The sequence below is a fragment of the Mauremys mutica genome, chromosome 9, assembly GCF_020497125.1.
Source record: "Mauremys mutica isolate MM-2020 ecotype Southern chromosome 9, ASM2049712v1, whole genome shotgun sequence".
NCBI classification, from domain to species: Eukaryota; Metazoa; Chordata; order Testudines; family Geoemydidae; genus Mauremys; species Mauremys mutica.
In genome coordinates, this window is record NC_059080.1 from 10,362,607 (window position 1) to 10,378,379 (window position 15,773).

General features: G+C 42.9%; 1 protein-coding gene across 2 annotated transcripts in view; it reads right to left on the reverse strand.

Annotated features, from left to right (window-relative positions):
• Window positions 1-15,773, reverse strand: part of IDS (iduronate 2-sulfatase) — a 45,501-nt gene that overhangs the window by 23,761 nt on the left and 5,967 nt on the right. The window contains exon 1 of one of the 2 annotated variants that reach the window (XM_045029890.1): window positions 11,993-12,175. The exons of the other annotated variant lie outside the window; for it this stretch is intronic. The gene's annotated coding sequence lies outside the window, so the exon portion shown is untranslated. Of the gene's footprint in view, window positions 1-11,992; window positions 12,176-15,773 lie in introns of those variants that run through there. 2 annotated transcript variants of the gene reach the window in all.

Below are 15,773 nucleotides of genomic sequence, written 5' to 3' on the forward strand. Positions count from 1 at the left end.
TGATCGGCCGAACCTGCAGAGGCAGCAGGTAAACAAACTGGTCTGGCCCGCCAGGGTGCTTACCCTGGCAAGCTGTGTGCCAGAGGTTGCCGACCCCTGAGGTATAATAATAATGTGGATTCTGGCACATGTCGAGATACTGGGCATTGAAATGGCAAATAAAGCAGTGGAAAATGCCTTAAAAAATGAGGAGGTTGATATAAAGAACCCCCTGAGTAAAAAGGACTTCAAAAGTTTGGTTAAGAGAGAATTTAAGAAGGAATGGCAAGAACCATGGACCAAAGAGGAAAAAAAAGGCAAAGGTTCCATGAAATCTATCCGAAATGTGACATTAACGATACACTTACTAACTGTGACAGAAGACGCGAAGTAACTATATTAGAGTACTAACAGGTCACTGTGCTCTGAAGGGTAATTTATATTTACTAAACAAGCACAAAGATGGGTTGTGCAAAACATTCAAAGTCCAAGAAACAGCTGAGCATCTGCTGTGGCAACGAAGGGGGAATTACACAGAGAGATTTTTTATGAAGAACTGAGATGCCTCAAGGTGAAAGCAGATAGTCTGAAAGGGTTGGTGAGAGTACCCGGAAAGCAGAGTAGCATTAAAAAGGCATTACTTTGCTTTTTTAAGGATACAGAGCTGGGTGAGAGGGTAGAACTTTTTGCTTATGCAAAAACTGCGGTAGGTGGCAGTCGCAGCCTCACCTGCTGAGGCACCATAAAACAACAGGAAAAGCAAGAAAGAGGCGGGGACACTGAAGGAGAGTTTCATAGGGAGGAAGCCAGTTTACAGCTTCCGAGACAGAGAGAGCCACAGGAGAAGGGTCTGGACAGTGGGTAAGACCTGACCAGGAGCCTGACCCTATTCCTTCCTCTGCTCTCTGACAAGGGAGAATAACTGGATGCTGAGAAGTGAATTGGGAAGTACCTATTTGACTATCTGAACTGTTGGGCCTGACTGGGAACTCTCTGCTGGGTTTGGGGGGAGAGAGGGTGGGGAGGTAGAAAGTGGCCCAGGACAGGCTGGTCTGGCGTGTCAGCAAAAGGGGATTGAGACACACCTCGCCCCTTCCCCCGGGGTTGGGACCTGTGGAGAGGGAGGACCGTCCTGCTACCTTTTTCTGCCCCCACCTCTGGCTGAGAGAAGCCAGGTGGACACCAGGGAATGAGGGACTGTAACTCGGCCTCTAGGTAAGGCCATCTCAGGACTCTGGGCGACTGTTGAGCCATGGCCTGCCCACTAGGTCTGCTGGCCCCCAAGTGAAGCCAGCTAGAGGAAGGACTGGGAATGGCTGGGCTAGGAGACTGGGATGAGAAGCCTGAAAAAGGAGGATCCGGGGGGAAAAGAGAAAGGAACTCACTTTGCTCCAGAGTCTGGAATTAAACCCAAGAATCCTGAGATTCACCATTCCTCTGCTGTCAGCAAATGCCTGTGAACCCCACTAGCAAAGTATCTTATCCCCCACTAGTGCTGGTCCACATAAAGATGACAACCTACTACTGCTTTAAGTTAACTCATTAGCTCTGTGTGGTGACTCTAAATGTTCCAATCCTGCTGGGATATTCAAGGGAGGTAGGGACTCATCTCCCATTGAAAGTCAATGGGACTTAGCCATATGCTTCCCATAAGTTTCTTTGAGAACTCCAACTGGTAGTACTAGTAAAATACATACAGTCATAGAAATAACTAGTATAAAATTAGTAAGTGCTTTTTATCAAGGAAGAGTGCATATAATATGAAGCCTGATTTTACAAATCCTTCACATGCAAAATGTACATTGAAATGGTCCGCAGGATCAGCCCCTACTTTTAGAGGCTACCTCACGTCTGTCTTATGCCTTTCCCCCTTACTTCTCACTCCTGTTTAAATTAAAGCAAGCCACCTGACATCCAGGGCTGCCCCTACTTTTTTCCCATAATTCAAGCACTGGTCAGGTCTTGTCCTCACTGGATGGGTTATGGGCGAAAGGTGTGTTCTTAAGTCAAGTTAGCTAGTGTGAGATAAAATCCGAGTAAGAACAAAGCAGTTGGTAGTTTTCACAAAAGTTAGCAGGTCAGTGTTTAACTTGTCCTGCTCATTATAGACTGCCTTGCCTTCATTAGGATTTTATCTGCTGGTAGCTAACTCAACTTAAGAACACACCTTCCCCCTTCCCTGAGACTAGACATCGGTGGTGTTTCAAGGAATAGGTTGTTAACTATGCACTGGTAAGTAACTTATTTTAAAAACTCAGGGTTATATTTTGAAAGCTCCATTGGGGAAAAAAAGTTGCTGGTCTAAAGAATGTAAAGGTTTGAAATACTTACTTCCATCTTAGTGATGTTCAAACATTTCTGATGCATTATTTAAACTTAACCAGCAATGACAGTGCCATTTAAATGTCAGTGGAAATTTACAACAGTCATATCAAAGTCTGAACTGAAATACCAGCATAACTGGTCCTGTAATTGAACTGGGTGGTAAACTGACTAGAAAGACCTCCTGTTAAAGATCCCTACATGTCCGTTAGTGAGGCCAGCACAAAAAAGTCATACAAATAATGTTGTTTGCGGTGGTGTTGTATCCATGTTGGTCCCAAGGTATGAAACAAGGTGGGTGAAGTAATATCTTTTAATGGACCAGCCTCTGTTGGTGAAAGAGACAAGCTTTCAAGCTTGCACAGAGCTCTTTTTGAGGACCTGAAGTTGGTCCAATAAAAGATATTACCTCACCCCCCTTGTCTCTAGTATAAATCACTTTGCAGTTGAGTTGACCACATTATAGACCACAGAGTGAATTTTACAAGGAAAACATTTTAATATTCTACCTGGACAGTCAGTCTAAAGTGTGATGTATCAACATGCAGCAATAAAACAAGGATAGTTACATAGATAACATTCAATGTTATTTGTTTTGCTTATATTACGTTGCCACTAGCAAACTTTATACGGCTTAACATTAGAACAGGCTACAATTAAGAGTTTTTTTCATATTTAGAAATATGCCATTTTTATTGCACATTAATGTCTCCTAAAGAGAAAAAATCAATAATTTCATAAAACACCAAATAGCTTGTGGTGTTTTGCCATTTTAAAAGCCACTTCTTTATTTATTCAATAAACTAGGATAAAAATTCTGCCCTTTAGCTAGTTTGTGTTTAGAATTTAGATGACTATTACTTTGGACAATTAAACAAATAAGCACAACATGTAAACTGAAAGAAAAATATGAAAATCAGCCCTGCAATGTCTCTAGCAGCCAGAGTTTAATGGTGATTAAAAACAAAACTCTTCAAGAAAGCCCATGGGAATATATCAATGAACAAATTACATAGTGACAGCGTCAGAGGTGCCATTAATGGGAGTTGGGTCAAATCTCATGTTAGTTCCAGAATTTTTTAATGCTTATTTAAAAAAAAATAAGCTAGAACCTGCCACCTAAAATGTTCCTCTTTAGGTTTTGACACAAACTGACTAAGTAATGAAATCTATACTTAAGTAAGGCTAACCTCTGACAAGCACAGCATGGACCCAGCCCTGCTCCCATTAAGGTCAATGAAGATATTGACATTGACTTTGGACCAGCAGCACTGTTCATCCTGCTTCCAAATGCACAATCCCAGCTCAGCCCAATAAAGCAATGGCCCAATAAAGCAGCCTTGAAGTTAGCTAGATTGGTCAGGTGTGGATTCCTGCAGCATAGTGGAATCCCCAGTCAATACAAAACTGATGTAGTCTCCAATACAGGAGGTGTGCTAAGGTCATGCCAAAGAAGGAGGCATGGCTAGAGTGTGCAACACTCCTCCAATACCCCAAATGTTCAAACAATAGCTCAAAGGCCATTGCAGGCATCCATAATTTAGAGCACCCATGAAGCTGCTCTAACTTATGCAGGTGGCCTAACTAACACCTATCATTCAGCCACCTTTGCCCCGTGCCTTCAGTCCAGTACCAGAGTATGGCTGGTCATCATAAGGAACAGGGGCCTGGAAGATTTGCTATTGGCTTCAAAGCAGCAGGCACAGGCTATTTATCTATGTACTCTATCAATATCAGGTCCCTATGTGATATCAAGTATCAGTCCTTAGATAGAACACCCACAACTTCCTTAGGGCTAAAATTCTCAGTATTTGGTCTCTGCCCAAAGGTGACTTTTTTTCAAAAGCCTTCTTGGAATTTCATGCCTCAATGAAGACTACAGGACTACCCCATGTGGTTACTGGCTCAGCTCCCATAGCTGGTCCAAGTCTTGATCAGAGTTTGGGCTGGGGTGGAGGTTAGACCATTGGAAATAAGGTCAATATTATGGACTGCATATTACCACCTGTACTTTGAGATTATGATGTGTGTATCCTGTCAGGGGAAGGGGCCTGTTCTGATTATCCATCCAAAAGCTAGTGGAACTAGAGTGCTTCCAGAAGGCCCTGAGGGGAGATGTCTTTCTGACAGACCAACCCTAACAATAACGTTGCAATGATCTTCTATCTTTAACAATTGATAGGATGGCCCCAGCATCCACTTCTCCAGCTTCACCTCCACAATGCACCTCTGTTTGCAGGCCCTGCACAGTTTACCTAGGTTTGCAGACAACCTGCAATAGATCAAGTATAAGGCAAGTTGGATAGAGCACAGGTAGCAGAAGTCTTGGTCTTCTACATCAGCTACATCATCATTTAATGACTACTATTCTATGGCTGCATATGCGGTAAAGAAGACATTCTTTGCCTCCACTATATCATCTGCAAAGTCTTCATTAGCAGATTTTATTTTATTTATTTACTTTTTGGTGTTTTAGGGTAATGAACAGATTGCTTAAGCAGAGCTACCTTCAGTCAAGTCCCTCCTGTAGTGAGCAATTTCCTGATGCGCAATGAGTGATGCAATTAAAGTGGTGGCACATCACTAACAAACTAGATACATCTTTTGTAAATAATGTGAAGACACCTTGTCAGATCTTGTTGTCTGGCCACTGTGACAAGTATAAGTCACACATTTCCTTTGCATTCTACTGGCAGAACAGTCTGCGATTTATGGTACTTTCTTTTCACTGCATAATTTGATTCATATCACAAATTATGAAGACTGCATCCCAATTTTGTTCATTAACATATATCGAGTGCAGTAAGATTTAAATCTTGCATCACTTAAGATTAATATAAACAAGAATTTGCAAGATTGCTACATCTATATAAATGGGGAACATTCTCAAACTGGTGCTCATTTATTTGGCTGCACAGCTTTCAGTAGCACAAATGCAAATTGTGGGATTTAAACCCAGTGCATCCAACATCACAAAAATCAATTACCTTCTGACAAAGGACACTGAAATCAAGGCCTAGAATTCAAAACTGGCCACCAAAACTGCTCCTGCAAATGCCATCTAACTCAGAAATTAGATTCACAAATACCTCATTTAGATGTGCAAAATTACATGCCAGGATGAAAATTTAGCAGGAGATCTGTCAAATAATGCAAGCTCTCTCCCATACTGGCCAGTCTCTTGGACAATTATTCATCTATGTCTAAAAAACAACATTAAGCCCTACCTCCATATTGTTTGTCAATGGAAATTCAGCATGGAACGTTCAAACCATGAAACGGCAAGAAAAACTTGACTTCATTTTGTGGTTTAGTGTTTCTCCTTTTGTCTTGTCATAGACCGGGAATGATGTTCCTGGAAATGGAAGCTTCATTTCTACATGTAATCATCCACAGAAGCCAATTATTGTGTATACACCCATATCATCATCATCTCTTAAATATATAGTATTTCAGTCATCTTACAGTGACATACCTCTGACAAAGTCAATAAAACAAACAGGGCAGATGGAGGTTTAGGGTGTGGTAGGAATGTATTAAAGCAGATTGTGTCCCAGGAAAAAGCAACCTTGACAAGCCAGCCTCAACTTATCCTGTTTATACTTTCAGTTTTTGCCTTCTCTTATTTTGCTCAGTTAAGGATGAGGCACATCTTCTAAATTGAAAGCTGAGGAAAGCAAAGGCCAGATGGCCTACGGACCTGATAATGAAACATTGACCATACCAAGTCTAGATGCACCTGCTCAAATTTAGCTCACACTTGGAGTCACTTGGAGTCACATGAAAGTTGCCATATGATGACTGATGTCTTAGTGGTGTCACTCCGGCACCAAAATCAATCACAACTGGCAGCCTGGAAGCCAGTCTTTATAGAAACCAAAGTATTGGTTGGGCATAAGGTACAGCTGCTTATCCCTACCCCAGATTCTCTTGGCCACTTTAAAAATAATTGACATAAAATTATATATCTCCAAGAACTGACATACCCCTGCTTCAAATCTAGACAATAATTGGCCATTGCATCTTCTTTGCAGCCCATCAGCTTTTTCCTGTAACAGCACCTTCACATCTGTGATGCCTGGCCATGGCACCACCAAAAGTGCTGAGACTTTGAAGGTAGCACATTAAGCCTGAGAAACCCCTGCCCCCACTCCAAGCACCTGATCTCAAGCCAAATGTATGGCACAAACTATACCCTCTCATCCTTAAAGGTGATGTCTCCTGGAGCAGGACTGAGGCAGTGGGGGGAAGTCTGTATTGCAAATTCCTGTGCTGCACCTGCTGTGTAGCTAGGTAGCCTTTCTTGTTCTGGAGCTTCCATGAACACTATATTTAATATGAATAAAACAAAAGGCCAAGGCATTAGCGGATACCATATCATGAAGTGTACAGTTTGGGGGAGTGACAGATGCTGCTCCATGACGTTTTATTTTCCCCTTTGGGGTCTTTATGTTACAGACACAGTTAGTGACACAACCCATCAGGGAACTGTTTCTTTGAATGTTTCCCATTTAAAAAAACACCTTTGCTGGCCAGAAAAATGGATTAAGTATCACCTATCAGTGTCAAAGTATATTTGTGCTGAGAAGATAACTGAAGGTTGCTTTAGCAAGAAAGCACATCCTGAATAAACCCTGATGGTGCATAGCTCCATTAGCTCAGGATTCAGTTACCACTAAGGTAACAGGTGGCACTGAAGTAGTTATTACTTTTTCACCAGGGTATCTAAGGATTCCATATTAATTAGGTTATAAATGTAATTAAAATGTAGCACGGAGACAGTGTTTTTCATTGCAAACCCCTGCCCGTTGCTATCACCATCTTCATTTAACAGATGGGAAACTGAAGCAGCACTAAGAGGTCTGCCACTCCTTCTCCTGTTGGAATCAATGGCACAACTCCCATTGACCTCAACGGGGGAAGAAGCAGGCCGTGAGTGAATTTCCCATAACAACTGAGGGGGAGTGGCAATACTGGTACCAATTACATGTTTATCAGAAGGAAAACTGGAAGAAAATTGGAACAGCATGGTTTCCAGATCTTCTGAATGAAATGAGAAGTGGTGGTGGTCATGTCTGTGGCAGGCTAATGTATGGGGAGCTGTAGGGAATCAAAGGAGAGAGATTAGAATGCTGTGTGGAAACAGAACATGAGGCTCAATCCCGCTCCACTGACGTTAATGAACTCCAATTGCCTGAAACACTGCACCTTATTGCCACGTAGATGGGAGTCCGTAATACAAATACGGACTCCCATCCGTCTGTGGCAGGCTAATGTATGGGGAGCTGTAGGGAATCAAAGGAGAGAGATTAGAATGCTGTGTGGAAACAGAACATGAGGCTCAATCCCGCTCCACTGACATTAATGAACTCCAATTGCCTGAAACACTGCACCTTATTGCCACGTAGATGGGAGTCCGTAACAATACAGCATCCAGGCACTCTGACTGGTGAAGACCAATCCAATTACAACGTGCCATCTTTATATTAATGTTTACAATGTCACGAAAGAAACAAAGCTTGAATTTGATACATTAAAAGAACTATCAACCCTGTCATTTTTCTGTCAATACTCATACATCACTAGCCATCCATGGTTCAGTTCTGTAACTGACATTTGATCAACCTTTCCCTGTTCTCTCTCATTAAATCAGAGAAACAAGCAAGTGTTCTAAAAAAATATGGTACCTACATTCACAGTGGGTTAAGCATAAAGGAAGCCAGAAACTGGTTTCTTGCTATCCTGTTGCTTCCCTGCTGTAGCTTCTATCCTCTCTCTCACTCCTCTTCTAGCCATTTGCTTTAGCTCCTCTTATTCCAGTGCCTCCTGCCACCTACCTCAGCCTTGCAATCTGTCTTTCCAATCCCCCTCCACTCACTGCATTTCTTCCTTGTATCAGTGCTCCCGCACTCAATATCCCTGTGACAGCAATACTCAACCAAAGTGTTTTCTGTTCCAGGCAACCAGTGTGTGGCACAGGTTTGTTTGATCATATTGGGCACAGTCACTCCAAGGAGCAGGGTGGGCGTCACACATGCGCCGGTGGCAGCCCAGCGCTCTCCCGGGGTCTATGTAAGTTTGCTCCCAGGAGTCTTGTCCCGTCTTCCCCAGCTGGGATGTTCTGGGCATATCCTTCATCGGCTCCACCACGCTGTCACTCTTCTCCCTCGCCTGGGGAGATGCAGTCACCGATGTCTGCTGCGGCCAAGGCCGTCTTTGTGGCTCTCTTTCTCTTTGCCATTTTGTTAATTCTCTGTGTGATGCTCTGGTACGTTTGCAGGGCCGTAGACAACGACTACATCTGAATACAGATCCAGTGGGATGAGCACTGGGACCCGAGCGTGGCAAGGTAATGCGGGCACAGAGGCATAGACAGCCTTTTGCTCAGGGTTGTGGAAAGGGGGGTTATCTCCAAACAGGCGATTGCACCATTTGTAATTTGGGAGCAATCGCTAGCTAAAAACCTCACTCCAAACAAACATATTGTAATTAACAAGCTATGGGTAAACAATACCCCTGAGATGTCACAGGCAAATGACAACCTTGGTTTGCTCTTCCTGGCTAATGGTATTTTTCCCTTCTTCTTTTCCCCCTTTGAACTGTAAGATGCCTTTACCTGCTTTGATATTGACTTACCACAAAAAGGCATAACTTATTTAATAAAAGTTTTTGTAAAGTCTGCAGTAACTTCTATTCACAATTCGGGGAGTTCAGACTTAAGGGGCATTCACCAGAGCTGCTTTGGGTGTGGTTGATGCAGGATGTGTGTTAATTTCCTCTTGTAAAAACAGAAAATACCATGCAGATCTCAAGTAGTATGTGGAGGAGGGAGCTGATTCTAGCATAGTCTTGATCCATACAGATCATTTGCAGGTTACTTTAGTAACCTCAAAATTTGATTGATTTATACCTTATCACTAATGTATTTAGTCTTTCCTCACCCCTTCCAAGGGTACAATGCTGTGTAAAAATAATAATAATATTAAAATAATACAGAAGTGATCACGGGTTGTGGTTATTCCACCAGAATGTAATTTTACATTATAAGCTTGCTTTGCTTTTAAAACACTTTCTTTGCTTTTACTAGTATTACATTTTTATATTTTGTATTATTAAAATATTTCCATTACCATAGGAAATTTAGGTGTGGAACAGAACATAGGCTAGCTAAAATAAAATTGCCTGGGTCCATACTAGAAATGGTCCTTTTCAGCCACCACACAATATTTGTTATTTCAGACATAGGTAGTTTTTACTTTACCAGTGTTCCAGCATCTCAGTCATATTGTGCAATTCAGAGACTGTTCCCCCAGAGTGAACCCCCATACTGGCCACTCTGTTAGATATTAAACCTGCACATATAAATGTCCCCCAGGTGCAACCAGCAGTATAAGTCTGGGGCTTTCCGAACTTTGCATTGTTTTGCAACATCTTTGAGGAGGAAAAACAAATTTCTTCCACACTGTATGGGTTGCAGTGGTTTCACATTTAACTTTGCAACATTGGACCCTTGTTAATTTTTTTTATCCTGCACCAACTAGTGTCACCTGACTTATCACCACTGAAAAGTTAAAAATTTGGTACAAAAGAGGGCAAGTGGTTGTGCTCCATATCACTTAAGGATGTTTTCACTTTGTATAGCATGTATCCGTTTGTCTTCCCCCTTTCAGAAGTCACCAGTCTTCTCTACATGGAATGGACCAGAAACAGACAGGTAAGTTCTGTGATCCTAGAACAGGACTTTTTAAGGTGAACTGGAAAATTAGAACAAAATTAAGTTGGTTTTGTCCTTTATGATGTATAAAGACAGCATTATACATATTTTTCTGCCTTTTTAAAAATATTTGAAATATCCAGAGCTTGCTTCCTTTTCTTTTATGGAGAAACTTACCTAGATCTTTGAAAGACCTGAATAGTGATGTTCACATGGCTTCCTTTAGTTGTCTCCAGACTGGCTTACTGTATGTACAATGTGGTCCATGTGTGATTAAACCTTCAGATCATCCAGAAGCTACAGTTACAGCAGAACAGAGCTGCTTGATTGCTTAACAGCACATTCTCATGAGACAAAGTGACATCTGTGCCCCATGTTTTGCACATCTTCCTGAACCATTTACAGGTAAATTGAAGGACTTGTTTTTAACTTATAAAGCTCTAAAATAATTAAGTCTTGAGTTCCTCAGAAACCTTCTTCTTCTGTTATACCTCAGCATTTGAGATCAATGGAGGTGCTCAAGCTAGATTGGGGAAAGACTAAATACATTAGTGATAAGGTATAAATCAATCAAATTTTGAGGTTACTAAAGTAACCTGCAAATGATCTGTATGGATCAAGACTATGCTAGAATCAGCTCCCTCCTCCACATACTACTTGAGATCTGCATGGTATTTTTTTGTTTTTACAAGAGGAAATTAACACACATCCTGCATCAACCACACTCCAAAGCAGCTCTGGTGAATGCCTCTCAAGTCTGAACTCCCCGAATTGTGAATAGAAGTTACTGCAGACTTTACAAAAACTTTTATTAAATAAGTTATGCCTTTTTGTGTTAGGTCAATATCAAAGCAGGTAAAGGCATCTTACAGTTCAAAGGGGGAAAAGAAGAAGGGAAAAATACCATTAGCCAGGAAGAGCAAACCAAGGTTGTCATTTGCCTGTGACATCTCAGGGGTATTGTTTACCCATAGCTTGTTAATTACAATATGTTTGTTTGGAGTGAAGTTTTTAGCTAGCGATTGCTCCCAAATTACAAATGGTGTAATCGCCTGCTTGGAGATAACCCCCCTATCCACAATCCTGAGCAAAAGGCTGTCTATGCCTCTGTGCCCGCGTTACCTTGCCAGGCTCGGGTCCCAGCGCTCATCCCACTGGATCTGTATTCAGATGTAGTCGTTGTCTACGTCCCTGCAAACGTACCAGAGCATCATACAGAGAATTAACAAAATGGCAAAGAGAAAGAGAGCCATAAAGATGGCCTTGGCCGTAGCAGACATCGGTGACTGCATCTCCGCAGGCGAGGGAGAAGAGCGACAGCGTGGTGGAGCCGATGAAGGATATGCCCAGAACGTCCCAGCTGGGGAAGATGGGACAAGACTCCTGGGAGCAAACTTACATAGACCCCGGGAGAGCGCTGGGCTGCCACCGGCGCATGTGCAACGCCCACCCTGCTCCTTGGAGTGACTGTGCCCGCCTGCAGTCTAACACGGGTGTGGGGGGGGGGGTGCAGAGAAGAGGACCTGCTAGCACTGGGAACCCATCCCCAGCTACATGTGCCACTAGACCTAGACGTCTCCAGGGTCTAGTAGTTTCTCCCCATTGGTCCCACTCAGTTGTCTGGGTTCAGAGAGGGCACCTCAGACCCCGGGGTCTGCAAAACAACATGTCTGTACTTGTGTCAGGGGGTAGCCGCGTTAGTCTGTATCCACAACAACAAAGAGTCCGGTGGCACCTTAAAGACTAACAGATTTACTTGGGCATAAGCTTTCGTGGGTAAAAAAACCTCACTTCGTGCATCTGAAGAAGTGAGGATTTTTACCCATGAAAGCTTATGCCCAAATAAATCTGTTAGTCTTTAAGGTGCCACCGGACTCCTTGTTGTTTTTATGTCTGTACTTGCTGTCTGCTGCTCTGGGGTTTCTATCCTCACTTGAATGCAGCAGCACAAGGCAAATGAGAAAAACACACACCCACCCTTCAGGAAGCCTGTTGCGTTTGTCTGGCTGCCCTTTGGACGTCCTGCTGCTTTCTTGACAGGGTCCGCACACTTGATCCTGTTCTCAGCGTAGGCTGCAGTTTCCCTGCTGCAGAGTCTGACTTTTACAAGCGGGAGAATGTCAGCAACATGTTTGTCAGCTATAAAAGCAGCTGCTGAGCAGCCAGACTCCAACAACTGGAAAGGGAAAACAAAATCTGCTGATACATCAATGGCTTCTAATTTGTGATATGTTTATTTTGGGAATGTTTAGTTAGGGGTTGGGTGGGGGAGGTCCTGTTTGCCCTAAAGCTGAAGATCTTTAGGAACATGCAGACTGGGCTAGACAGGATAAGATCTATGGGCTCCAGTGCATGCTCCTTTCTAGCATATTCTTCTGCATCTTGTGATTTCTTTTCTAGCTCGGTCCCTTGGGGAAACTATTTCACCTCACGGGCAGTCAGCCAAACATCCTGACTGCGGAAGAAGTATCTCCTTGATTTACTCTGTCTGCCTTTCATTAATATTCGTAGGTTCAGAGCGCTGTTTTATTAGATTTTTAAATTATGAACGATTCTCGAGTTAAGATCATTTCTTGTTAATTTTATTTTGGTTTTGTTTTATGGTAGTATCTGTGGGCATTATCCTCAACCAGCCTCTGCTGCTTGGTTTCTTTCTGTCTTGCAATAGCTCTTTTCCTGTCATTTAGTCTTGCCCAATTACATTGTGCATGAGTGTTCTCTTTTCTAAACAAGTTACATAGAGCCTTTGGGAAACCATCATGCAAATCAAGAATGTGACATTTCAAGTGATGTTTTGAGACCTTTCTTTTCAGATCAAAAATGGATGGAACACTGCTGGCAATTCTTTGGGTGCCTTAGGAGAGGAGTGGGCTGTCCTATCCAAAGATGCTGTCTGTCCTGTTAATAACCTGCAGCCTGCCCCTTTCCCAGCCATTTCAGTGCTAAGATTCTCTCTCCGTTGTTGCTATTTGTCTCCCAATTTCCTTTCCTATCTCTTTTTCCTCACCCTTCTTCTCTCTTGTGTGGCTGCCAATGCTTTCTCACACCCCACTATAACTTTTCTTTGTGTCTTGTGTTCCATCACTGCTGTTAGCATTTTCTCTACCCTTGCCTTGCACCTGCTTCTTTCTCTCCAGTTCCCCATCCTTGCATTCTTTCCCCCTTCCATACGCACCCACCTCATCAGAGCTGAATGTGTACTGCAGAAAGCCAGGCTTCCTGATGTGTGGTTGGATGTCTTGGCAGCAGCACAAATGCGCATCATCAATAGAGACACAGAAACATGGATCACACCTGCAATTTTCCAGCACCTCTGCAGGTTTTTTTATTATTATTATTTTATAATGGAGATATCTTATCTCCTAGAACTGGAAGGGACCTTGCAAGGTCCAGCCCCCTGCCTTCACTAGCAGGACCAAGTACTGATTTTGCCCCAGATCCCTAAGTGGCCCCCTCAAGGACTGAACTCACAACCCTGGGTTTAGCAGGCCAAAGCTCAAACCACTGAGCTATCCCCTCCCCTGACATCTTTCAGGAAATCCACAGGAGTGGATGAAAGATTTCAAGTGCTACATACTCCTGTAGCACTTAGTAAATAACAACATAAATCATAATAATGCATATTGTCAGATATAAGCGTGGGTTCTCAAACCCCATCAAACAGTGGTTCTCAACCTATTTACCATTGTGGGCCACATATGCACCTCTCTCTATGTTATGTGGGCTGTATCCAAACAATATATATAATACCGGTGACTTCCTCAGGGCCATACAGCCCATGGGAGGCGGGTTGAGAATCACTGGTCTAGATTCTTAGTTGCTGTTAATTGGCCTAGTCCCATTTATTTAAATTGGCTTTAACAGCACCTGAAGAACTTACACATGTACTTTATCTCCCATCCTTTTAAAGAAACTACAATCTAAAATTATTTGTTTTTTTTCTTACTAGCATCCACTTGGTTAGCTAAAAGCTATGGGTAGCGCTCATACATGGGCAGCTGTTGAGGGAGGCTAGCTCCTGGCCCCACCCCTTATGCCTGAGGCTCCACCCCTTCCCCAAAGGAGCCCAGAGCAACCCCACTGTGACCCCCAGCCCCAGGCAGCACAGCTGCAGCACCCCCAGCCCTAGTGCACTGGGTAGCCAGCCTTGGAGTGCCAGGCAGCAGTGGCCCCAACCCTGGTGCACTGGGCAGCCATGCAGAATGGCCACAGCACCCCCAGTGCTAGGTGTGTTGGGCAGCACGGCTGCAGTGCCTCCAGCCCCAGAGCACTGGCGGCTAGGCGGAGTGCCCTGAGCACCAGGTGGGCAGTGCAGCCCCAGTGCCAGCAGCCCCGAATCCCTGTGGCAGGCTGGCCAGCCCCAGCCAGCAAGGGCCAGGGCAGAGCACCGAGAACCGGGCATAGGGGCAGAGCGTGGGTGGGGCCTCCCCCAGCCTATGATACCGGCCGCTGCCCAGGCGTCCATAAATTTTTAACGCTAGAATGGAACGTTAGATCATCAGTTACTCCTGTATTGATTCAATAACTTGTCTGACTAAAAGCATGTTTTCCAGAAAGGCATCCAGTCTTGACTTGAAGATGGAGAATCTACAACATCCCATGATCGTTTGTTCCAGTGGTTAATCATCTTTCCTGTTAAAAGGTTGTGCCTTATTTCTAATTTGAGTTTGTCTGGTTTTAACTTCTAGCCATTGATTTGTTATGCATTTCTCCATTAGGTTAAAACACCCTTTAGTACCTCATATTTTCTCCTTATGAAGGTACTTATACATCTTCTTTGTAATATGTTAGACAGATTAAACTCCTTAAGTCTCTTACTGTCAGGCATTTTTTTCAGCTCTTGGGTCATTTTTTCCACTCTTCACTGTCCCCGCTCCAATTTTTCAACATTCTTTAAAAAATGTAAACACCAGAACTGGACAAGATATTCCAGTATTGGTCAGACCAATATCACATACAGAGGAATAAATCACAACCCTACTCACTGCTCCCATGTTTATAATACATCCAAGAATTACATTAGCCCTTTTTGCCACAGCATTGCACTGCGAGTTCATGTTCAGTTGTTGACACCTGGATTCTTTTCAGAGTCATGGCTTTCCAGAATATGGTCCTCACATGCAGCCCTACATTCTTTGGTCCTAGAGGTATAACCTTGCATTTGGCTTAATTAAAATGTGTTTTGTTTTAATTGGCCCAGATTACCAGGGAAACCAAGTCACTCTCTCTGACTGTCCTATCCTCATTATTATTTAATGTGGATGAAGGAAGTGTATGAAATAAATTCCTTTACATCAAATAAGCAAAAATAAAACAAATAATAAATAGGAACATCAAAATATTAAAAAATTAAACTTAAATACAAAAGGTGACATTAACCTTAGTTTTCATTTTAAATACTCCAGTATGAGGAAATGTGAAAGTTATAGTTTTCATAGTGATCTTAGCCACATTTCACTTATACATTCAAACTACCTCTCCTTGACGTTATTTGTGAATATCTCAGAGAATTTGGACCATTGTACATTTAGGGCATTCACTGAATCCAAAATAGTCTATGGGTTTGGTAATGCATGTCTTAGTCAAGTATGAATCCCATAGTCTCAATGAAATGGAGAGGCCAGCCAACACGGCAAGTTAAGGTTACTAGGAGAACTTGGGGTGAAATCTTGTCCTCACTGAAGTCAGTGGGAGTTTTGCCAGACATCAGCAGAGTCATGATTCATTTTTGTATTTCCTGACTTTTAAATTACTTAAA